General features: G+C 39.5%; 1 pseudogene; it reads left to right on the top strand.

Moving 5' to 3' along the window:
* The window catches only part of LOC147444316 (uncharacterized), a 45775-nt pseudogene that overhangs the window by 602 nt on the left and 20445 nt on the right, over positions 1-24728 (top strand).

Raw genomic sequence — 24728 nt, 5'->3', positions numbered from 1 at the left:
GTATGTTTTTTATGTATCTCTCACTTGTTCTAATCTCTCTCTCTCTCTCTCTCTCTCTCTCTCTCTCTCATTCATTCATTCTAGAACGAGTTTGTCAAGGATGATATACCTCCCATGGAGTCTACCCAAGGTTGCACTATGAGCAATGCATCAACTACATTGCACAAAGAAGAGACTCCCCAAAGTGCATTCTATACAGGCCTCGTCCAAGGGGTCATCACCCTTGATGATACCAATGAGGTAATTCTTTAAAAAAATGAGTTTTAAAAACCTTGTAATATAGACATATCCTTTTGAAACAATTATATATGGATGTTTTTCAGGAGGCTAGGCTACAAGGGGAAGTACCAACAAGCTATGAAGTTCTTCACCCTTATGTTAATAATGGTTGCTTGGATGGCTCTCACGATCTTCAAAGAAGTCAAGCTCAACGAGTAAGTTTTAAAGAGCTTGTGATTCTAATTTGTCTTCTCTTTTAGGAAAATGTTTCTTTTATCTTTGTTCCACATGCTTGAAGTTGTAAAGTGCAAATCCATGTCATTCTTGTAATGATAGAATAGGACAAGGCAATCATCATTCTTTATCATTAGAGTTTGCTAAAGTTTTCTTATGCTATTATAATCTCTTTTTATTTTCTTGGGATTATACCCTTTCTCTTAATCTTAGCTTTGAACATAGTGAGTATTGCTTACCATTTTGTCATCTAATAGAATCTAATTGCTTTTATTTAAATTCTTAGGATAATGTTGCACCATTTTCGAATGAAGTAGAGCCACCATTGAACAAAAGCACAATTGTCAATGTACCGGCCATTGCTCATGAGATACAATATGCTTGTGACTATCAAGTAACTTTCGAGGATTTTATGTGCCAAGATTCGAGCAATTTACAAGACAAGTGTCTTAATAAAAAAGTTAGACTCTCTCTCTCTCTCTCTCTCTCTCTCTCTCTCCCCATTTTCAAAAAAGAAATCCCTTAGGCTTATTGTTAGGTAAATGAAATTCACACTAAAAAACTCTTGAAATTCAAATGTTCATGTTCATATAGTAGAAATTGATTATAAAGTGTTGTTAAGAAAACATGGTTCCCTCTCACTCGAGAGACTTATTAGGGACTTTTGAGAGAAATGAAGATATCGTTGTGCAACGCTTGAACGGTTATTCATGTCAACAAGTGATCGATGACATTGAATCAAATAGCTTTGTAAGTTATAAGCTCTACTCTTACTTGTCTCACCCACCACAACATCTTCTTTCTCTCTCTTTCTCTCTACTCTACTTAATTTTTTGTGGTTTGTAGGAAAATGCAATTAATCCAAAGACGAAAACAAAAAAGTTTGCGAGCCTATCTTCAGTGATGGTAACCATTGGCACCATGAGTTAACTCTATTTTTTAGTTTATTCAATAAAATTACAACAATGACAAACAATCTATGAGCTTTTTCTCATAGAACACCTCGAGCAAAGAGCCTCTTAAAAAGAAGAAGAAGTTACCAACTTCAAGTGGCTGGAAGGTATGTTTGTGAGTTAATTCTTATGTTTTTAGAGTGGATAATGATCAATAAAAAAATTCATTGTGTGTAGGTACTTGGTGATCTCTCTAATCAAATATCCCCTTCTATGTGTAATCAAAATCATTCAACAGTGAGTGTTAATTTGAACAATTTAAATGTGTGAAAATGTTGTCATTGTTAATGCCACCTTTTGATTAATGGTTCTTTCTTGTGTAGATGCCTAAAGTAACCAGGTCATGTAGAATTATAAAAAAGCCATCAAGGTTCAATGAGAGCTTTGATGAAGAGGTTAGATGAAAGTAATATTGTATTTAGACATGTCGCTTAGCTAAAGATAATTGACATGCCTTGTTCTAGTTACTAATTATTGTTTTTTTGGATTCTTTAGATTGTGGTGGAGCTATTGAGCAATGATCGCATGGAGGCAATTGCAATGGATACATTGAACTTAGGTGATGTAGATGACATGTATGGTCAACTTTGGCCAACTATAAGAGACCTAAAGAGCACACACAAAGTACATTTTAAAAGTTTCAATAGAAAATCACAACAAGAGCATCTTTTAAGATGTTACATAGAGTGGATTTCTTCCACTAAAGCCTCTATTTAAAGACCCTTGTAATTCTATTAATTTTAGAATCGAAACCTCAAAAGTTCTCTTCGTCTATGCTCATCTACATGGTGATAAACCCTCCAAATGATCTTGGGAAGTAAGCTTAAATTGTTTTCAGCATTGTTTCAATGTAGTCATGCAATTTGTCTCTAACCATTTTTATAAGAAAATAATTACAAAAAAATATTAAATATTTTAAAGATAGGGTACGAAATTTCAAGACATGTGTATTTGAATGTAGTATGATAGAAATACTGTCAAATTTAGGTATATGAGACCTTGAGATATGTGTCCGTAAGGGGAGGCGTAGATGTGGTCTTCTAGAAGTGTTGGTCAACAAGTAGCTTGGAAGGAATATTCTACTAGCTTGGAAGAGTGAGATGGCATTCTACCCAGGTGGCTTTATCCTTTTTGCCATGAACTTAATTAACCTATTCTTTACATGTGAAATGTGAGCTACCCGTTATAAATTACACTAAAGTGCAAAGAAAAGAATAAAACCTTTGGTTTTTTCAAGAAACGGGTGGTTGTAAAAAAACAATCCTGATTGTAGCCAATACATATATTTATATTTTTAATTGTTCCATGTCCAATATTTTCAAATTGGAAAACAAGTTTTCCATGTGGAAGTTCTAATATACCCAAGTGGAAAAGTTTTCAAGTTGGGCGTGAGAAATTTCCCATATAAAGAAATTCCAATTTCCATGATGTGATAAGTAAAACTACATGGAAAAGTCTTGATTTCTTTATGGTAAATATTCCTAGAAATATTTACATCATGGAAAATATGCTCTTATATTCCAACATGGAAATTAAAACGTCCTTCTTTTCTCATATTGAAAAGAGAAATACCTATCTAAATTTACATTTCAAAGTAGAAATTCTTAGAGGAAAATAGGTCTCTTTTCCAAATAGAAATTTGTCATGGAGTTGTTCGATCGTCAGAAGGGATTTTTGTGTCGAACGCTTTTCCAATTGAATACATGAAAATGAAAATAAGTGAATTTTGATGGATATTATTGAAACTTGGTGATTGCTAGAGAGAATCCCTTGCTTTGAAATTGTTTTTAGATTTTCCTTACCACACCCCTATATTTGACCATATTTTACTAAATCATGGCCTTCAACATGACAATTCCCGGACAGGTTCAAGTTCAAAACTAATGGTGCCAAACTTGAAGATATAGGACTTCATAGATGCATGTTGATAGATCATGCTATCTGCGAAAAGCTTTCACATTGCTTGAAATCAATATAATAGGTGATTGTATCTAACCGAAAACCTTCTCTCTGGGCCGTACAGAAATAACAGCTTTCTGCCTTGCCCATGCCACATCGTACGATCAAAACTTCAATAGAGCACGTTTGCGGCATGCATCCAACACAAGATTTTTATGCCTTTATATGAAGGCTAGGGGACACCACACTTGGCATACATGACAAGAAAAGCATACTCAAACAACATATCTTTCCAACGATCACTCGTTAGGAATGACGACATGAATTCTTACTTGTCCACAATTCATGTCAACATCTTACAGATGCTGAAGATGCATCCATATGTGATTCTCTTTTCAGACATACATTACAACCAATGCATTCCAAGAGCACTATGGGAGAATGTTGTTGTTACGTCAAAGCATTACCGCATAAGAGGAGAGAGAGAGAGCTTCAAGAAAGAGAGAAATTGTATGCTACAGCCCCGTTGGCACGTTTTCCAATTTTTCCACGAGCATTACCACAATTATTACCACATATATAGCCGTCAATATTACCGCAATAGAAAAAGAATCCACGCGGCCCATTCCTCTCCCACTTTTCCCTTTATATTGAGGTGGTTCGGGGCGGGCAACAAGAAAAGTGGCCTCTAAGCACTCTTCTCGGCTCCCGTGCTGCTAAATTGGGTTAGGGTTGGAAAAAAACAACAACACACACAAAAACCCACAACCTAAGCCTACACAAATTTGGGGCACCACCTAGTTTTGGATTCGAACTAGGACGCGTAGAGAGAGAGAGAGAGAGAGAGAGAGAGAGAGAGAGAGAGAGAGAGAGAGAGAGAGAGAGAGAGTGCTCGGGCTACTTTGAAATGTTCGACAGTGATCAAGAAAACACAATTATATATGTAAGAAAAAGAGGGAAGGGGGAGGGGGTGCTTGGTCCACTAATACCTTCTTACAAATCTGTCATGACCAGTGGAAGTGAGATTAGTATTTGTTCAACATAGCTTGAGTAAATTACACCACAACACGTCACAAGAAAAGCCACCCCAATCACTGTCTTAAGGCCAAGAGAGTCCTCTCCACCCTGTCGCCCTCTTACAGTATGTGGGATTTATGGCTAAATTGATGACAACACCCAGAGACAAGCTATCAAGAACTTTAAAAAAACACCAAGACACTTACACATCATTTTTGTCCATTACTTCACGTTGGAAGAGAGAAATAGTATCCAAGCTTACTCCAAATTCACCCTCCTTGATTCAACAAATGTTGGGCTTACACTAGTAGGAGAAATGATAGATTTTCTACTCTCAATTGAATGATCACTCTCTCTTACAATGCCATAGAGTTCCCTTGCTAATCACCCCTAATACAACACATGTATATGCATAAGACAATGAGCTTCCACTCAAGAGCTCCTTCTAGAGAGGCTGAGCTTGGCTTCTCAAGCTATAGCATAGCGCTCTTGCTTATGGCTCCCCCCCTTTTGTGCTAGCTACACCCTCCTTTTATAGCAATTTTGATGGCTAGGGTTACTCCTCTAACCATGGTTGGGTTAGATTCTTAGCACTTATCTAATTTATTTTGCTTGGAATTATCAAGAAGTTGGTGTGGATAGATGAAGAAGAGAGAGAGGAGAGAAGTGGAGGTGATATGACTTTTCATAGTAGGTTAGTGTTAGTAAATTAGTAGAGTTAGTATTTTTATTGATTTACAAATGGAACTGGATATTTACAATGGGAGTATCCAAGTAGGATACAACTAAGGAAGAAAAAACTCTTAATAGGTAAGAAAATATGGAGCAAGTGATCTTTAAAAATTCCGAGAGCAAGTGATCTTTAAAAATTCAGCAAAACCAACTGTTTTTTTCCACTGCACAAAGTCCTTGTGAGGTCCTTCTTTGGATGATTCTTTTGAATACCTTCAAGAGTGAGCCCCTCATAGTGCATGCATGCATGCCACATACCCTTGACTTTATTTGGTAGGTCTATAATTGAAGATATTGTTGAGATCATGATATAAGTGAATAGTACAACTAAGAAAATCAAATATTGAGGGGTCTAAAAAAAATATGTACATGTCAAATATAAATAATATATGTGGAAAAAATATAAAGGGGTCAAAATAAATCTCTCTCATTATAAGTCTACCAAAAAAAGATGAATATTTTTGGTGGTCTAATTTATGAGAGTAATAGAGAATAGATGTAGGAAGGAAAAAATCACAATAGCGAAAAAATATACACATAAATAGAACTAGTATTTTTGGATTTTTGTTGGGATGGAGTTACACCAAAAATAAGAGAAGCTTGCATGAAATTATTTTTATATGGAATAAAGAGTATTCAAAATGGTAAGAAAAAATATGGTAATGGTGAGTCAATGTACATAGCATGAATAACACATCATAGGTAGAAATATTTAAATAAATACCAAAATAATTATGAAAAATTCTTTTATTTAGGCCCTATATACAATGAAGTATTTACACACAAATGGACCATAATATATTTTATTTTTTTGATTTTATTTATTTTTTTGGCTCAACTAGCCCAGTGACTAGCTAGCTGAGGGTTTTTAAGAAAATATGGGAAAAGTCCCCTAACTCACACACACCTATATACAGTGAAAGGGTGAGGGTAACCACAGTGTTTGAGTGATTTGATAGGGTGAGGTAACTCGCTATGGAAATTACAAAGAGCCGAAAAATGGCTATCATTAGCCCTCCCCCAGGATGATGGTATATTCATGTACCATCATAAAGCATCTTTTCCAAAGAGAGTGCTTCAGAGTCCTTGACAAGCTCTTCATTGTTTGGCCCCTTGGAATTTTGGTTTGAGTTACACTCATGCTTCACGGAACAATATTTACATGACATTGTTGCCTTTTGACAGATCTTTGGTAGATCCTTTGGTAGAAGGCGAATCAAATAAGGCTTCATGCGATACCCGTTTACCTTCCTGGAGTGCTCTTTCCCATTCAAGTACATAAGTTGATAGTAACTTGAATTGTTCTTGACTATGTATGGCCCCTGCCATCTAGTTTCAAACTTGGCATCAAAACGATTATCAAGTCGATTGTCATACCTTAGAACAAGATCTCCTTCATGGATGCCTTTGTCCTTCAGTTTCTTGTCAAGCTTTTCCTTCGTCTGTGTGGCTTTCCTCTTGTAGCACTCGTATGCTTCTTCTCTTTTCCACTCAAGCTCAGCTAAGGTAAGAAGTCAATCCATCCATGCTTCTTGATCATCTTGTGCTACTTTGCCATGAAGTCGCATTGTTGGAATGTTGAGCTCAATTGGTTGTAAAGCCTCTTGACCATAGACCAAGTGAGATGGTGTGAACTCCGTGGCTTCCCTATATGTGGTTCGATATGCCCACAAGGCACCATCCAAGAAGTCATCCCACAACTTTGTCTTGTTTTTCACCATCTTTCTAATGATACCTGCAATGACACCATTAGATTTTTCTACCAAACCATTTGATTGGGGATAGTAGGGTGTACTATGATGATGTAGAATGTGAAGTTCTTCACAGAATTTTGTGAGCAAGCCCTTTCGAAACCCTGGACCATTACCAAAAACAATCTCCAAAGGTGTGCCAAATCTACAACAAATGTGAGTGTATACAAATTTTCTCATTGTCCTCTCATTTACCTTTGCGACACTTTGTGCTTCCACCCACCTAGTCATATAGTCTACAGCCACTAGAATGTAGAGTTTACCATTTTTTGTCCTAGGCAGAGGACCCATAGCATCAATGCCCCACTTTTCAAAGGGTCCATTCACAAGCACGATTTGACTTGGACCATAAACCAATCTTCTATTCCCATTTACCTGACAATTGTGACAACTTTTACACCAATGTTGGACATCCACATGCAGACTTGGCCAAACATACCCTGCAAGAAAAATCTTCTTCACAGTTAACTCTTGGGCAAAATGACCACCACATGCCTCTTCATGCAAACCTTTTAGAATGGTTGGAATCTCCTTGATAGTTGGTACTCTGCTGCACACTTGATCCTTCTTTCTTTGATAGAGGGATCCTTCTAGGAAGAGATACGCGCTTGCCTTCTTCATGAGTCTCCTCTTCTGAGCCTTCTTGAAGTCTTATGGAAACTCACCCTCCAAAATGTAGCTAATAATGGGATTCAATGACTCCAATCCCTCGTATCTCGGTTGCTTGACAATTGCTGCCACCATGATGACCTGCACTTCTTTCTCAACACATGTAACTACTTACTGTGCAAGTAAATCGGCATCTTCATTCTGTTTCCTAGGAATATGATATAGTTGCACTTCTTCAAATTGATTAAACAATCTACGAATGGAATGAACTTTTGTCCTTAGGCTTTTATTCTTGCATGCCCAAATGCCTAAAATTTGTTTCACAAATGAGAAGTGCACCCCCTTTTACCATGAGACGTTGTATACCTTGTCCAATGCATATCTTTAAACCATGAAGTAGTGTGTCATATTCTGCTTCATTGTTGTTAGTTGAACCTGGTAGATTGACCTTCTCTTTCATGACCACCTCCCCACTTGGGTTGAGCAACACTAGCCCTCCCCCTGCTTTTCCTGTGGCTTGTCAAAAATCTCCATCAAAGGAAAAGGTAAGAGCATTAGGAATACTTTTAGGTGGTGGCAATGGTAGGGTCTTTACTTCAGGCACCTTAATCTCCTTCTCATGTACCCTATAAGTAAGGATCCCTGCCAATTGTGCATGCACACTATCTTCTACCTTGAAAGAGTATTGGAACTCTTGCAATTCCATAATCCACTTTGAGATCCTAGTGCTAAGATTCATTTGAGATGACACCCAAGGGAACAATTTTTTCGCAGTGAGAATTACAAGAGGTTTTGGTATCATGTAGGATCTAAACTTTCTCACCGCAAACATGAGAGAAATCATCATGAGTTCTGTGTTTGTGTAGCCTCTCTCCAAAGCATTCATGACCCTACTAGCAAAGTAGATGGGTCGCATCCTGGTACTGTGGGGATCTTGTTGTAATAAAACTGCACCAATTGTTTCCTTCCCAACACTAGAGCTAACAAAGAATGTGTACTCCCAACAAGGAGGCATGAGTGTTGGTAGCTCTGACAAAATGACTTTAATGTTACAAAATGTTGGCCGCCGCTGGGTCAACAACACAACATAACTCAAGTTTCGTACCAAAGTCTTATCTTTTGCGAGTTATGAAATGATGCGGATTATGGCTATAAACGTCATTTGTAATGAGTAGTTATTCAAAAGCCGGGGTGCAATGGCACTTCCAGATTGTAAATACAAAGCCATTTGACCCTTTCAACCCCATTTTTGGTTAAACCTAAGGTAGCCTTAGTATATAAGGTACCTAGGTCATTTTGTAAGAAGACTTTAGCGCTACCGTCTACTGTGTGTGAGAGAGAAAGAGAGTGAGCGTGAGCTTTATCCTCTTGCTACACCCGGCTCGCTCAACACATTGGAGATCCGACTGCACCAGTGCTGTAGGCTCGAGGAGAGCTACGCGACAATGCCAAGCATTCCACGCGAGACGAAGCGCACACGCCGACACATCTACGAGCTATTTGTGGCCGTAAGTGTATCAAACGACGTCTTTTTTTTGCATGCTAGTAGTGTAAAGAATCGTGGTGACATAAGCTACGCATAGGTACTCATAAATTTCAGTTTCGGGCACTTTCAAAATTCTGCTCTGTCATCCTACGCATTTTCCACATATCGGTTTTGAGTGTAGAAGCTTAGGGACAGGTGTATCCTAGTGAGTGGATGGTGTTCCTTAAGTTTGTATGAATATGGCATGATTAGGTGAGTTACCTTGCGTATGTGTGTATGTGGCTAGGTGGTGTGGTTGAGAGCAGTGAGGTTCTTGATTGTGGTTACCTTGCGTATGTGTTGTATGTGTAGGATGGTCTCAGCCTGACAAGCTAAAGAGATTTCCTCCGTGTGCCTATCATGTCATCTGTGTCCTCGATTGACATTATGTTGATCTAGGTAGTGTTTGCATGCACTTCATGGGTGTGTGAGTCGCTCCCGTCCAACATTGGCGCCGCTGCCGGGGACACAAGGACCTAAGTAGGTTTCCTACTAACACTCATGTGATGGTTGCTTGATTTAGTTTTGGCTAAAGAAAGCATTTTTCTTAAGTGGATCGGGAAGAGGATATTTTGCGATCAAGTGGATAGCCAGGAAGCGTGTGTCTTGCCGAGGGTCTGCGACTAGATAGGTTTAGTTAGGATTTGTGGATTAGAGTAGTTGTTGGTGGTCGAGTGATTTGTGAGGTGATAAAAGAGTTTACTAGTCCGTGTGTGGCAATGAAGCGTTTTTCTACTCATAGATGCAAAACCCCATATGATTTGTAGGAGTAGCTTTAGGTAAGTGATCTGATTCTGATCTAGAGATATTCAACACTGAATTATTTGCTAAAGTGCTTTATTGCATTTCGAATCACGGAAAAGTGTGCTTTTGAGGGTAAAAATGCATTAAAAAAGTTTTTGTGGATATTTTTGTATGACTCACTGATGTTGTGCATATAAAAGAGCATTTGCAAGGGTTCTGTGAAGAAAACCTGCAATTCTGTAAACATAGACATCCTACACGTAGGATGTCTCAAGGGGGTTCTGGAGACCAAATTTGAAAATTCTGACTGCACTAGTGTGTTCAAAAGGGGGGGTTTACCCTAAGTATACATTGAAACTAGAGTTTTGACCAACTCTTGACACCCAAAAGACCAAAGACGGAGTGTCAAAAACGCAAAAATAAGAAACTTAAGATTCTGAGCACAATTTTTCATAAAAACTGCTAGGAATGCTTGAAAAGTAGTGCTCAAGACTTGGGGAGGCATGTGGATGAATTCTGCCAAAAATTTCATCAGTAGATATCCTACGCGTGGGATGTCTCTAGGGCACTTTTGGAAGGGAATTTGGGAAAACTGAGGTTACCAGTGGGTTCAGAGGGTAGATTTTACCCTAGTAACATATTGACTTAGGTGTTTTTTCCTATTTTTGTTGACCAAAAGCCAAAAGGCGGAGTCAAAAAACATAAAATTTCAGAAAAGGCTTAAATTGAGTGATTTTTGCATGTTTTTGCAATTGTGAAGCATACTTGCACTTGCTGAGAGCATAAGGAAGCATCAGGGACACTTTAGCTTGAAAAAATAAACAGTAGACATCCTACACGTAGGATGTCTACAGGGTGATCTGGGCATTTTTTTGAAAATCTGAGGTTACCACTATGTTTAGAAGGTAGGTTTTACCCTATTTTCACCTGGAAAGTGGAAATTTGACCAAATTTTGACAAATCAAAGCCAAAAGACAAGAATTGCCAGACATCCTACCCAAATTGTGCCCAACGTATAATTTTTGAGACCAAACCATAGGATGACTTCATGTGCACGTTATACATAATGTTTTGAGTGCAGGTGAGAGTTTTCAGCTCATTTGGGTGAGAAAATTGGGTTTTAAGTAGACTTTAGCATTTTTTATTGAAAAAGGCAAGAATAGCTAGTTTTGGGGTCTTTTGACATCCAAATTAAAATCTAAGCATAGAATTCGGTTTCTGACATCAAGGGGAAGTTGTGGCTCAAGTTTGGGGCAATTTTAAGCACTTAGACATCCTACGCGTAGGATGTCTTCACCATGATTTAGCACTCCAAATCAACCTCTGAGCATACCACTGTGATTAGCACCTTAAGGAGAGTCTGTGGTTCAAATTTGGGGCAATTCTGAGCAGTTTGACATCCTACGCGTAGTATGTCTAAGGCATGATTTAGAAGCCAAATTCAAACTGTGGACATAGCAGGGTGTTGTATAGCCTTAGGCAAGCCTCCTAGGCAAATTTGGTCCAATTTGGAGTTGATTTGACTTAAGAATTCATTAGAACGGACATCAGGCTTCTGGAACAGATTCTTGATCATTTGACCAGCCTATAGGTGTCAGAATCAAAAAGTAAAAATAGCTGCGAGTCTAGCACATCATGGGGAAGCTATAGTGCAAGTTTGAGCTGAAACAGAGCAAAAAGACATTCTACGTGTAGGATGTCTCAAGGCCATTTTTACATACAAATGAAATTATGAGCATACCATTGTGTTGCTGGACTTAAGGGGAGTCTCTGGACCAAATTTTGTTAAATTCTGAGCATATAGACATGCTACGCGTAGGATGTCCCTAGGCCAGTTTTAGGGTTCAACTGTACTTTTGACCATACAGGAGTGTTCACAGTGTCACAGAGATCCCAAATCTTCTTTTAAAATTGAATTTGGACTCATTTTGACCATTCTAAACTGCATTTCACTGTTTTGGCCATAACTTTCACAAACGGTATCGGATCGGAAAAGTTTTTATATCAAAACGTAGCCTGAGAGCGGCTCTACAGATCTTAGAGCAAAACTTGAACTAAATGCATTCCCGCGGCAACCATTCAGGTCAACTTTGAAAAAAACGTCGTTTGAGGCCTCAAAATACATCCGCAAGTTAGGGGTGTCTAAAAGCGACAATTTGCGAGAATTGTGACGAAACGGTTGTGGTTTTGGACATAGTTTCAACTTTTCCCTAACGAAAGCACTTGAACACAGTGGACTAATTCTACTTGAACCAAGCAAAAGCTCTTAAGCCAAGAAATCATGTCTACCCTAGATTCAAACGCAGCTTACACAAGCTTGGAGATCTCGACGATAGAGGAATATCCTCCCACAATGGATCTTCCAAACTTGCAATTGATAAAGATCCATCTTGTTAAGAGAGTTTGGATGATTGGTCATGAGAGTGAAGGACTCTATAGATACATTGACGACAATGAGGTCAATCTTTATAGGTGCTTAGATCCATACCTAGAAGAGATAACGGATTACAAGCTCTTATATGTCTACACATACGGAGTCGGCTGTCAATGGAGATCTATAGTTGTCGACAAGTATGGACGAGAATACAGAGTTGTAGAAAGCACAAATCCATAGACTGTACTAGAAAGAGGTGGATATTTGGTTAATGAAGGACCACAAATGCCTCCACCAAACACGAGGATTCCTATAGGAATTCCAAGAAGAGAGCCACCAAGATTCCCTTCAAGAGCGATAACGAAAGAAGGATTGGGAGAGTCTCAGGTTAGACTTGTAGACAATCGACGAGTTAGACCATCCCAAGTCCAGAAATGGGTAAACAAAATTACTCCGGAGATAAAGATCCGAGAGATCACGTAACAGCTTTTAGAAGAGTGATTAGAGCAGAGGAAGTTTCAGATTTTGTGACACAGTTTGCGGGATTTGGATTGACTCTAGAAGATGATGCAGCTACATGGTTCGACTCGGTGGAAAAATGGGATTTTGAGACCCTAGATGAGCTCTTTGAGGAGTTTATTGAAGAATTCTCGCCAAAAGGAATTGCTCACAACACGGTCTCGCAAATCCATAGATTCAAACCGAAAGAGAATGAGTCAGTACGCAAAGCATCATTACGGCTCAAGAGATATGTTAAGCTCTGTCCAAGAGCGGAATTACCTACGCAAGAACGACTAATGCTGATCTTTATCCAGGGAATGAGACATGCTGGCTATCATAAAGATCTACATATGATAAGGAGTATGACGCTAAACGAGTTTATCAAAGATGCTCTTTATCTAGTGGATAACTGTGAGGCATACAAAGAAAAGGACTTAAAGAGTCAAGGAGATGACACATCCTCTCAGCACAGTGTTTCACAGATAAGTGAGTCCATTGCCAAGCCAACGACACCTATTGATCAAGAAAATCTTATGGACGACTTGGTCAAGAGGTTGATTCCTCTTGTAAGGTCTGATTCGGGAGAGCCAAAGTGGTGTGAAATTGAGAGAAAATGGACGAACCATATGGGGGAAGAGTGCTATTACAGCATGGAAAATGGTAGGGAGAGGTATGTACAACCTGTTCCAGAAGCACCTACTCCACCTAGATACATTACGGGGAATGCGCCAATACCAGTAGGAGTTTTAAGGCCAGAGCTTGTCTTAGGACAACAACCTCCGCTGCCAGGTGCTAGAATGCAGGTAGACATGAGATACATGCCAATGATGGAAGCATCAAATAAACCAATGCCAGTACCAGCTACAATGTGGTATAGCAACCAAAGTGAGTACTACCCTTCGGAGCAACAAAATGTGAGAGAAACACATGGAGTGGTGAGGCCGGTACAACCTCCACCTCCTGGGTTTCAATCGAAAGAAAGAAGGTATGAAATGGATGAAAGGACATTGCGATTCATTGCAAATAACGGCTTATCTAGGTCAAAGCTTGATTATAGCCAAGAGGAAATGCTAAAAGAATCTCCTCAATCAGAGACAGATTGTCACAAAAGTTGTGACAACCACTTGGTCAAACAATGTCCTCATACGGAGATCATTGAAGTAAATGCCTATTGTCTTGAGTGTGGCATCACTCACTTGATCCCCGATTGCCCGAAAAACCCAAACCAAATCAGGAAAATCACGACAAATGTATTAGGGATTGTTCAGCTACCTAGTAACTTAGAAAATGAAAATGTCGTACCAGCTCAAGTGGTTACGAGAGCACAAGCTCAAAAGAAAGCTGATGAGAATCCAGAGACAAAGAACACGGAAAGTGACACGAGTCCAAAGATAGATGATGAACCAAAGACAGACGCACCTAGTCAGAAAACCAAGAGCAAACAAAATAGTTGGAAAGCTAGAAAGACTAGGATGAAAGCACGCAGGGAACGAGAGAAAAAATCCCTAGCTGAGAAGCTTGACAAAGCTGAGAAGAAGATAAAACAACATGAGGAAAAGGAGGCACCTTCTCTTACAGAAATGGTTAAACCTCTAGAAGAACCATCCACGGATGAGAAATCGAGAAGTGCTAGTTCAGAGGATCTGTGTTGGCAAAGAAGGTTAATGAGACATTAGATGCCCTCTTGAAAGCCTATGATGTGAGGCTCAAAAACAACCAAACCCAAGAACATAGGTGGATGACACATCCCTATGCGGAACTAGAAAAGCACAGGTTTGAAATGTGCCAGAAAATGATTCAAACAACCCAAGCTTTACTAGAACCACCAGTTGCAAAACCTGAGGATGTGATCCGTGTCATGCCTACACAAGTAATCCCACCAAACCAAGAACTAAAAGAGCCAGATTCTAGTCATGAGAACAGACCAAACCTTAAAGACCCAACATTAGAACTAAGGATAGTACTGAATACCACGGATAACTCTTCCGAGGGATTTCACCAAGCTATACATGAGGATTGCAAAGAGATAGATGGTCTTGACGAATTGTGGAAACAAGTCAGAGAGGCCAATGAAGCCGATGACCTAAGAAGACGAGTAGACAAGACTGGTGATGAACGAGGAGTGTTTCTACCACCAATAGAGGAATTTGAGACTGGATCTCAAATGAATCTAGATGTGCGATCGTATTGGGGCGACAAAGGATCTGTACAATCTATGGATAGTCAACCCCATTTGCTAAGAACGCTATCGTCCTACATGGGAGAGTACGAGACCAAGTCAGATGTGGTTGCAGTCCCATCACGGAGACTCTCTCCCAACAAGGCCATTGATTCAAAGGGGCTAGTAGATATTCTATCTACCCCAGTCACCTGTACAATAATGTTAGCCGAGTTGCTCAGAATAAGACCAAACATGTGGGCTAATGTGGGTAAATGTCTAGAGAAACTTGGTATAAAAACCCCAATGACTCAAATCAAGGAAGGCATCAAAGAGCTTGAAATGCCTCAACTAAATACTAGGCCAGTGCCATTAAACAAGGTAGGCAAGTATTACGAGGGAGAACATGGAAACACCACCCTTCCTATGGAATTCAATGGTGTAAAAACCATGGCAATCCTTGACAGTGGAGCTGGTGTGGCCATTGCAACCAATGAGGTTTGGAAAAAATGGGGAAAACCTGCCTTGATATCCACACGAATGACCCTGCAGCTTGTAGACGGACACAAAGAAAAGCCTCTAGGACTGCTAGAAAAAGTACTTGTTACTTCTTGTGGCATTGAATATGAACACACTTTTGCTGTTGTTGACTTTGGCAAGAAGAACAACTATGACATCATTCTGGGAAGACCATTCATGCGACAATTGAAAATGGTCCAAGATTGGGGTTATGACCATATATACCTGAGACATATGGAAACCATAACAAAGATAAACTTGAGGGACCATAGCTATAGGGATGTGACGAGAACACCGGTTGAGGAGTTTGATTCCACCACAGTAGCAGGATCAGAACTTCCAGCTTGGTTAGGTAAGCCTAAAGAACTGTGGATGTGTGGAGCTTCACAATGTGGTAGCTTGAAATGTGAGGAATGTATCCTAGAGCGAGTTATAGAGGATAGGGACTATATCCCAGAACCATTTCCTAAAGAAGAGTTAGAGCCTTTTGGATGGGAACACATCTTGGCTACTGTGGACGTGTGCACCGTGGAGGATGCTCCCAAAACAAATTTTTGTGATGAAAATGGCTATGATGTCGTTCCTTATTTTGCAGTGAGTGTAATCCAGGAAAAGGAAGAGATCCAGACATCAACAAGATCTAGAAATAAGGAGAAAACAAAGAAATGTGGAGAATCAAAAGATGAAGAAGACGACGAGTTCTACGACTCTGTAGAACACTTCGTTTTGAGAGAGAGAGAGAGAGAGAGAGAGAGAGAGAGAGAGAGAGAGAGAGAGAGAGAGAGAGAGAGAGAGCACATGAATAGAACCCCAAAGTGTGTAGAATACACACATGAGATGATGTATATATAGAGGGGACCTGGGTGCCATATATAGAGAAGCCATATATTGAGTAGCTTCACATATAAGCTCAACATCCCCGTTCAAATAAGGGTCCCTAACTGTGGATGAAAAAACCCTTGGGGGATCAAGGGAAAAACCCATAGCTCTATATACACCCACTGTTATATTATTAAAATCATTGATTATACAAATGTTCATGAGGAGCTACATCACTCCTTTTACAATGAATGTTTTATGAGGAGTTACGTTACTCCTATCTTATCAAATACAATAATGAATACAAAGGTTCAATGAAGAGGTGTAAAGGCTATCAATTAGCTCGTAAACAGAAGTGTCTCCAAGAATCTGCTGTGTAGCTTTGATCAATTCTTTGAAATCAATTTTCTTCATGAAATCAATTCTTTGATCAATCCTACATAGATCATAGACTCAAAAAAAACATAGTCATGAAAATTATTAGCATCATTAGTGAAATAATTACGTTCATAATGTCATAAGAGATGGTTCGCGACGCCACTCTTTTGACGACATATATACGCACGACATCATATGGTACATAAAGTATGAATGTAAAAGTACAAGATGCGTGATTATGTGATGCAAATGATATGTGTATATACTACATAAAACAACATTTATCAACGTAGTGATCAATGAATATCATCAAAGTATTAAGAAAACATCATCATTGTATCAATAAAAATGAATAAATCATCATGGTATCAACAAAAAGCATCATGATATCACCGAGAATAATCATTGTATCAATGAAACAACATCATGGCATCACCGAGAATAACCATGATATCAATGAAACAACATCATGGTATCACCAAGAATAACCATGGTATCAACGAAACATCATCATGGTATCAACAAAAATCACCATGGAATTAACGAAATATCATCATGGAATCACCGAGAATAACCATGGTATCAACGAGACATCATCATGGCATCACCGAGAATAACCATGGTATCAATGAAAAATCATCATGGTATCAACGAAAATCACCATGACCAAAGTACTAACAAAACATCATCATGGTACCATCAAAATCACTATGGTATTCACGAGAAATTATCAATAAAACGACGTAAACTATATTCCTAAAAGAATAATTATACGAGAATCAATGAACGAGTATATCATATAACAAAAGATCATGTACCAACAGTAGCTCGATAGAATTTGGACGTTCATCAACGGCTCGACTGAATCCGAACGATATATAACTGGCTTCTGCAGCAAAGTTATGTCAGTAACAAATATATGATTGATGAAGAAAAAATATAATTGAGAAGTTTTCAATTATGAGGAAAATCAAAAGCAAAAAGTAAAATTTTGCTTTTCAAACATATTCGCAGTCCAAGACGATAACCCAAAATCGATGCAGAATTTAGAGAAACTTTCTTCTGCAAAGTTATAGACCACATCGATTACGATGGCTTAAGCAAATAGTTTCTCATTGATTCCGATGCCTGCAACGGCTAGTTGTTGCAAACTCGTTTTCAATTAGGAGAAAAATCAAAAACAAAAAGCGAAGTTGCTTTTAATGCATGTACGCAGTCTGCGAACGATAACTCAGAATCGGTGAAGAATTTGAAAAAAAAAACTTCTGCAAAGTTGTAGACCATATCGATTTTGGTCCCTCACACGGGTAGTTTTTGCAAAATTGTTTTCAATTAGCAGAAAAATCAAAAACATAAAACGAAACTTGCTTTTCGGACATGTACGCAGTCCACGAATGATAACTCAAAATCGGTGCAGAATTTGAAACAACTTCCTTCTGCAAAGTTGTAGACCACATGGATTCCGGTCCCTCCGTTGTGAAGTTTTTCCAAAATCGTTTTCAATCAGGAGAAAACTCAAAAACAGAAAGCGGAAGTTTCTTTTCAGGTATGTACACAGTCTGCGAACAATAACTCAAAATCGGTATATAATTTGAAAAAACTTCCATCTGCAAAGTTGTAGACCACATTGATTCCATTCCCCTGGCGAGTAGTTTCTGCAAAATCATTTTCAATTAGCAGAGAAATCAAAAACAAAAAGCGAAAGTTTCTTTTCAAGTATGTACGCAGTCTGCGAACGATAACTCAAAATTGGTGCAGAATTTGAAAAAACTTTCTTCTACAAAGTTGTGGACCACATTGATTCCAGTCCCCTCAGCAGTTAGTTTCTGCAAAATCATTTTCAATTAGTAGAGAAATCAAAAACAAAAAACAAAAGTTGATATTTTCAAGTATGTACGCAGTCCGCGAACGATAACTCAAAATTGGTGCAGAATTTGTAAAAAATTCCTTCTGCAAAGTTGTAGACCACATCGATTCCAATCCCTTTGACGGGTAGTTTTTGCAAAATCGGTTTTGATCAAGAGAAAAATTGAAAACAAAAACATACTGCTCTGATACCATGTTGAGAGAGAGAGAGCACATGAATAGAACCCCAAAGTGTGTAGAATACACACATGAGATGATGTATATATAGAGGGGACCTGGGCTCCATATATTGAGTAGATTCACATATAAGCTCAACACTTTGAGCTTCCAGAAGATCAATGACCCGCGAATCAATGTCATCGCTACACGAATAAAGTGCATCAAAAGAGGATTCCAAAGTCCTCGGTGAAGACACAGCCACGACCAGAGCAACGAGCTAACAATGCTCTTATCAATGGGCTAGAAAATTCCTCCAAGAAACTACCACCCACGAGCAAACAGACAGTAACTTTCCACTACCAGCCAAAAAATCAAGGGAGAGTACAAGAAGTCAACCTTGCTAAGGATAGTAGTGATAGTGATGAATCTTACGACATCCCCTATCATCAACTCAGGCCATCACTATCACCAACCCCTTTAGCAACAACCATGACAGGTCAAAAGAACAGGACAACAAGTCAAAGCCAAAAAGCTCGACAAATCTGGATACCAAAAAGCTAGATCGGCCAAAAACAGATATGGATCAAGAAGACAAAGATCTCTAATGACAAATCACAAGATCCAACACCAAAACAAAAACAAGGAAAGCATGCACGAACGGGTAAGGATATCACAAAGTCGCAAGCTTTCACAACTCAGGTTTGGACTCCAACGAAGTTGACCCAAGCACGAAAAAGTCAAGAATTTATTTGGATTCCAACACAACCACAATATCAACTTTCAAAGCCTGAATCCTGTCCCCAACCAAGCATACAAGGGCTGAAGCAAAGACCACTATCGACTCACACAACAAAAAAATGGATCCCAAAGAAGTCTCTTTAAACACAAACGAAGCATGGGAAAGTATGGGTTCCCAAACGAGAGCCAGCACAAAACAGCCAATAATCGCAAAGAAATGGGTCCCAAAGAAGAACAACAAAACTGTTGTCAGTGCATCGCCGCTTGAATTCTTACAATTCTTTCTACGATTACCGTACAATTAGAAGAGAGCAAGTCCCTTCAATCAAGCAACGATACAGGAGCTTCTAAGACCATTACATTGCTTAGAATAGTAAGCCTCGCCAACAAATGCCAATAAGGAAATTGCTTATACCCACATCTTGCACAACATAAATCTTTTCCATGCATTGACTGTGTATGCATAATAGGGCTACATTACAAGGCGTGCATAGGCACAACTTTTAATTGCCCAAGCACAACACATACCCTTTGCGATACCCTGTCGTAAAGAATGACTCCAAATAGGAAGGGGGGAGGCATTTTGAATGCGGACCTAACATTATGACTATTAGAGGGCAATGTTTTGTGAGATGCATTGAATTTTTACATTTTATTGTGATAATTTTTTGATGAAATTTAGAGTATATGTCCTCATAGTAGTGTTACAAAGGAGTATGGGGACAAAATCCATATATGAGCCCCTAGGGACGTGTGTATAGTGTACATAGCATTTAGATTTCTATTTGACTGATTTTTCTTTTGATTGAGTTGTTTTAAGATTTTCTTTGTTTATTATTAAGAAAAAATAAAAAAATCCATAATCCACATGAAGAAAAGACTGACGAGAGGCCTGAGCACTACAAAGAGAAGAAGGTACAGGGAAACGATGAAACTTCACGAAGTATGTCTCAACAGCCATTACAACAGCCAAAGAACTTGTCACAAAGCACTGTCAACATGCAACCGACAAGTCATACAAGTCAGAATCGAGTAGCTAAGCCACAAAATGAATGAGGTGTTAGTCCCAAAGCTTCAAGTAATATTCTCTGTGGTCTAAGTGTCTTAGCTATTCTAGATACTGCTCAAGCTGGAAGAGTTGAGCATATTTACGTTGTGTCGCTCATGCTGGTATAGGTGAGCAAAAGAGTCGAAGTCTAAGTACTTAAGTCCGGTGAAGTGAAAGAGAAGGTCCAAAAGACACTCACGTAGTGAGCACAGTGAGATACAAGTAGAGAAACTTCTACATCGACAACCCTTCTTGGAAAGGTGGAAGCTATTGAGACATCTTTTGATGTCACATGTGCTACATTTATTCCTCGAAACACCCATCATCTCCTTCTTTCACATTAAATGCTTTTGTTGACAAATTTCTCATATGCATATAGAGTGTACCATAATTGGCACTTGCATCAGGCACTCTTTCCGTGTTTCACCCAAGCACTCACCTTTCATGAACATGTACTTCACGTTCAACTGCTCAACTCCAATAAGAGCGTATACCAAAGGCATTTTTTTCCCACCAGGTTTTTTTCCCTTTGGTCATCCAGGTTTTAGACCCTAATCTAAAGACACCTATCACCATCCTCTTGTACATATTCCTTCTACATCAACAATAAGGAAATGCTACTCAAATCAATTGACAAATGAATTGGAGCACCCATTTCAGATCATAGCATACTTCTCCTCAATGGCGAGTCGAAGAATGGCCTACAATGACAAAGCTGCAGACAACACTAACAACATGATTGCACAGGAACAAAGAAGTCCCCAATGAAGAAGAGCAGACATAAAAGTAATCAGAGGATCTCAAAAGATGAATGTTTATGATGATAGATTTCCTCTCTAATGGATCATAGTTCTTATTGTGGTTTGACAAAGTTACAAGCAGTGCCATTGTCGGGGAGCGAAGACCACATCGCCATCGACAATCAGGTCATGTCGGGGACGACATGAACACGGAAGGGGGGAATGTTGAATGCTGGGTCAACAACACAACATAACTCAAGTTTCGTACCAAAGTCTTATCTTTTGCGAGTTATGAAATGCTGCGGATTATGGCTATAAACGTCATTTGTAATGATTAGTTATTCTAGTTTCAGAAGCCGGGGTGCAATGGCACTTCCATATTATAAATACAAAGCCATTTGACCCTTTCAACCCCATTTTTTTGTTAAACCTGAGGTAGCCTTAGTATATAAGGTACCTAGGTCATTTTATAGTATATAAGGTACCTAGGTCATTTTGTAAGAAGACTTTTTCATAATCAAAACTTTAGCGCTGCCGTCTACTGTGTGTGAGAGAGAAAGAGAGTGAGTGTAGCTTTATCCTCTTGCTACACCCGGCTTGCTCAACATATTGGAGATCCGTCTGCACCAGTGCTATAGGCTCGAGAAGAGCTACGCGACAATGCCAAGCATTCCACGCGAGATGAAGCGCACACGCCGACGCATCTACGAGCTATTTGTGGCCCTAAGTGTATCAAACGGTGTCTGTTTTCTGCGTGCTAGTAGTCTATAGAATCGTGGCGACATAAGCTACGCACAGGTACTCATAAATTTTAGTTTCGAGTACTTTCAAAATTCTGCTCTGTCATCCTACGCGTTTTCGGCAGATGGGTTTAGAGTGAGGGTTTTGAGTGTAGAAGCTTAGGGACAGGTGTATCCTAGTGAGGGGATGGTGTTCCTTAAGTTTCGTATGAATCTGGCATGATTAGGTGAGTTACCTTCCGTATGTGTGTATGTAGCTAGGTGGTGTAGTTGAGAGCAGTGAGGTTCTTGATTGTGGTTTAGTTGGCCTTCCAGACTGTTGTACGTGTAGGATGGTCTCAGCCTGACAAGCTAAAGAGATTTCCTCCATGTGCCTATCGTGTCATCTGTGTCCTCGATTGACATTATGTTGATCTAGGTAGTGTTTGCATGCACTTCATGGGTGTGTGAGTCTCTCCCGTTCAACACAAAAGTACTCTTCAAGCTCATAAGACCATGCAAATTCTACTTGTTGTGTCAACTTTTGCAAAGTGTGAAGCAACTCCAAAGCTAAGTGAATAAAGCGTGACATGTACTTCACCTTTTGAATGAATGAGATGACCTCTTTGAGATTCTTGGGTGATGGGAGCTCAACAATAGCCTTTGCCTTTGAAGGATCCACCTCAATGCCTTTATAGGAAACTTTGTGACCAAGCAAGATCACTTCATCCTCACCTATGTGACACTTGTCAGGGTTGAGTTGACCTCCCATGTCATAGAGCTTCTTTAAACCTTCTTCTACCCTTTGTAGATGGAATGATTTTGAGCTATAAATGCAAAAATCATCAATAAAAACCCTAATGGACTTTCCAAAGAATGCTTGAAACACCATGTTTATGAAGCGTTGGTTTCACACCAAATGGCATGACTCTAAAATCATAACAACCCCAAGGAGTGATGAAGGTTGTTTTCAACTGATCTTCCAATGCGATACCTATTTGAAAGTAACCCGAGTAGCCATCACACACAGTGTACTTTTCATGACAGCTACCTCATTTAGTATCTCATCCTGAAATGGGAGGGGAAAGTGATCTCTTTTTGTTGCCTCATTGAGTGGACGGTAATCCACACACACCCTCCACTTGTCGTTCTTCTTGGGAGTGACAACAACGGGAGAGACCCACTCTGAATTCTCCACTGGATAAATGAAACCTGCTGCTAGAATCTTTCTTACCTCCTTGAGTAAAGCGTGCTCCTTGATGACTCCTAGCCTTCGTAGCTTATGAGCCTTAGGTGTGGCCTCTAGCTTCAACTCAATTTTTTATTGAACAACATCTATTCCATGCACATCGGTGTAGTCTTTAGCAAAAAGCCTAAAAAATTTCCTTAACACACCTTTGATCTCCTCTCTTTCATCCTTCGTAAGTGTTGTAGAAAACATACCTTCTAGCATTCTTTCATCTTCCACTTTTTGGTTCTCTTGGGAACCTACCTCTTCCAAACCTGGGCAAGAGGTCTCTTGGTTGTTTGGATTAAACCTTACCTCCATGACTTCAATGGAAGACTCCTCTTCAGTAATGCTGCCGCTAATTTCTCCTTCTGAAGTGCTATCGGTCCAGCCTTCCTCCGTCTCACTTTGAGATGATTCTTCATGGAGCTCCTCTTGGCGTTGCTCCTTCATGTCAAAGACAACCTTCTTATGATTGTCATTCCTGCAAATTAGCTTTCCACTCTCCCAATCCTGCAAAGCTTGCATTTTCATTAGCCATGGTCTCCCTAGGAAAATGGGTAACCATTTTCTTTGGTAGACATAACATAAATATCCACCGCCTTCTTAATGCCAAAGGCCTCCACAAAGACATTTTTACAAATGCCTATGCACCTAGCCTTGCTATTGTTTGCCATCTTGACTTTAATTTCAGGTGTCTCATGGATGTGCATGCCTAGTCTTTGCATGAGTTCCTCTGTCATGATGCAAATTTGTGCACCCCCATCTACTAGACCTTTCCTAACCAATCTTCCTTTGATGTAACAATCTAGCACATGTGTAATATCCTCATTCATTTCAGCATGTGCAATTTTTACAACAGGCACACTATCTTTTACCTTTCTCCTAGTGCTAACTGCCTTTGTTAAATCCCTTCTAGCTTGTGGACATAATGCAAGGAATTGAGGCCATGAAATATCAGGACCCTTACCTTGCATGTCTTCCAATAGGTTGTATGGATCCATACCATGTCCAAGAGGTAAGTCTTGGAGATTGATACGACGTCAATTCCTCTTAGCTTCCTTAGTCTCCTTTGCCTTCTTGCCTCGTCCATGGTCACTCTGTGATATGACACCTTATTTCTCTGTACCCTTCCCTCGGCCACGCTTAATGCCATTTGCTTCCAGGTCAACCTCATTTGAATTTGTCACCTCTACCACATACACATTTGGATCTGGCAAAGGTGGAACTCCTTCTACCCCTTGTGGAGGTAGTCTTGGTCCATTTGGTCTTTGTAGAAGCCTTGGTTGTTGACTAGTTACTTCACCTGCATTCATCATTGGGTAATTCAAGTTAGGTCTCCCTAGCTCCCCACGGGGCCAAGGACAATTATACATCCCATGTCCAGACTCACCGCAATTCCAACATTGCAAGACTCTCCTAGGTCGTGAATCTCGCTCTTCAGACTTCTTTGCTTGTCCCTTTGGACCTACAGCTTGTGCAAGGTGAATTGAAAAGCTGCTTAAAGATTCATTTAACTTCTCAATCACTTCCGCCGTTACCTCAGTAAGCTCCCTAGATGTTGATGCTTGTGACTTACCTTTGGGTCTAAGACCTTCTATTGGAACCTCCCCCTTTAAGCACTTGAGTTTCCTATATTTTTCAGCAGCCCTAGTTCCAACTGCATCAAAGGTAGCAGGTGCACCGGACTCAACTTTTACCTTAAGGTCAGGAAAGAGTTCGGATATGAACCTCTCCTTCTTTAGAAATTCTACACCATCACCAGGGTTAGCAACATTTCGTATCCATAGAGCCCAAA

The sequence above is a fragment of the Adiantum capillus-veneris genome, chromosome 13 (genome assembly GCF_014529385.1).
Source record: "Adiantum capillus-veneris isolate H3 chromosome 13, ASM1452938v2, whole genome shotgun sequence".
Taxonomy (NCBI): Eukaryota; Viridiplantae; Streptophyta; class Polypodiopsida; order Polypodiales; family Pteridaceae; genus Adiantum; species Adiantum capillus-veneris.
Note: the sequence above shows the minus strand (reverse complement) of the source record. Positions and strands in the feature narration are given on the sequence as shown.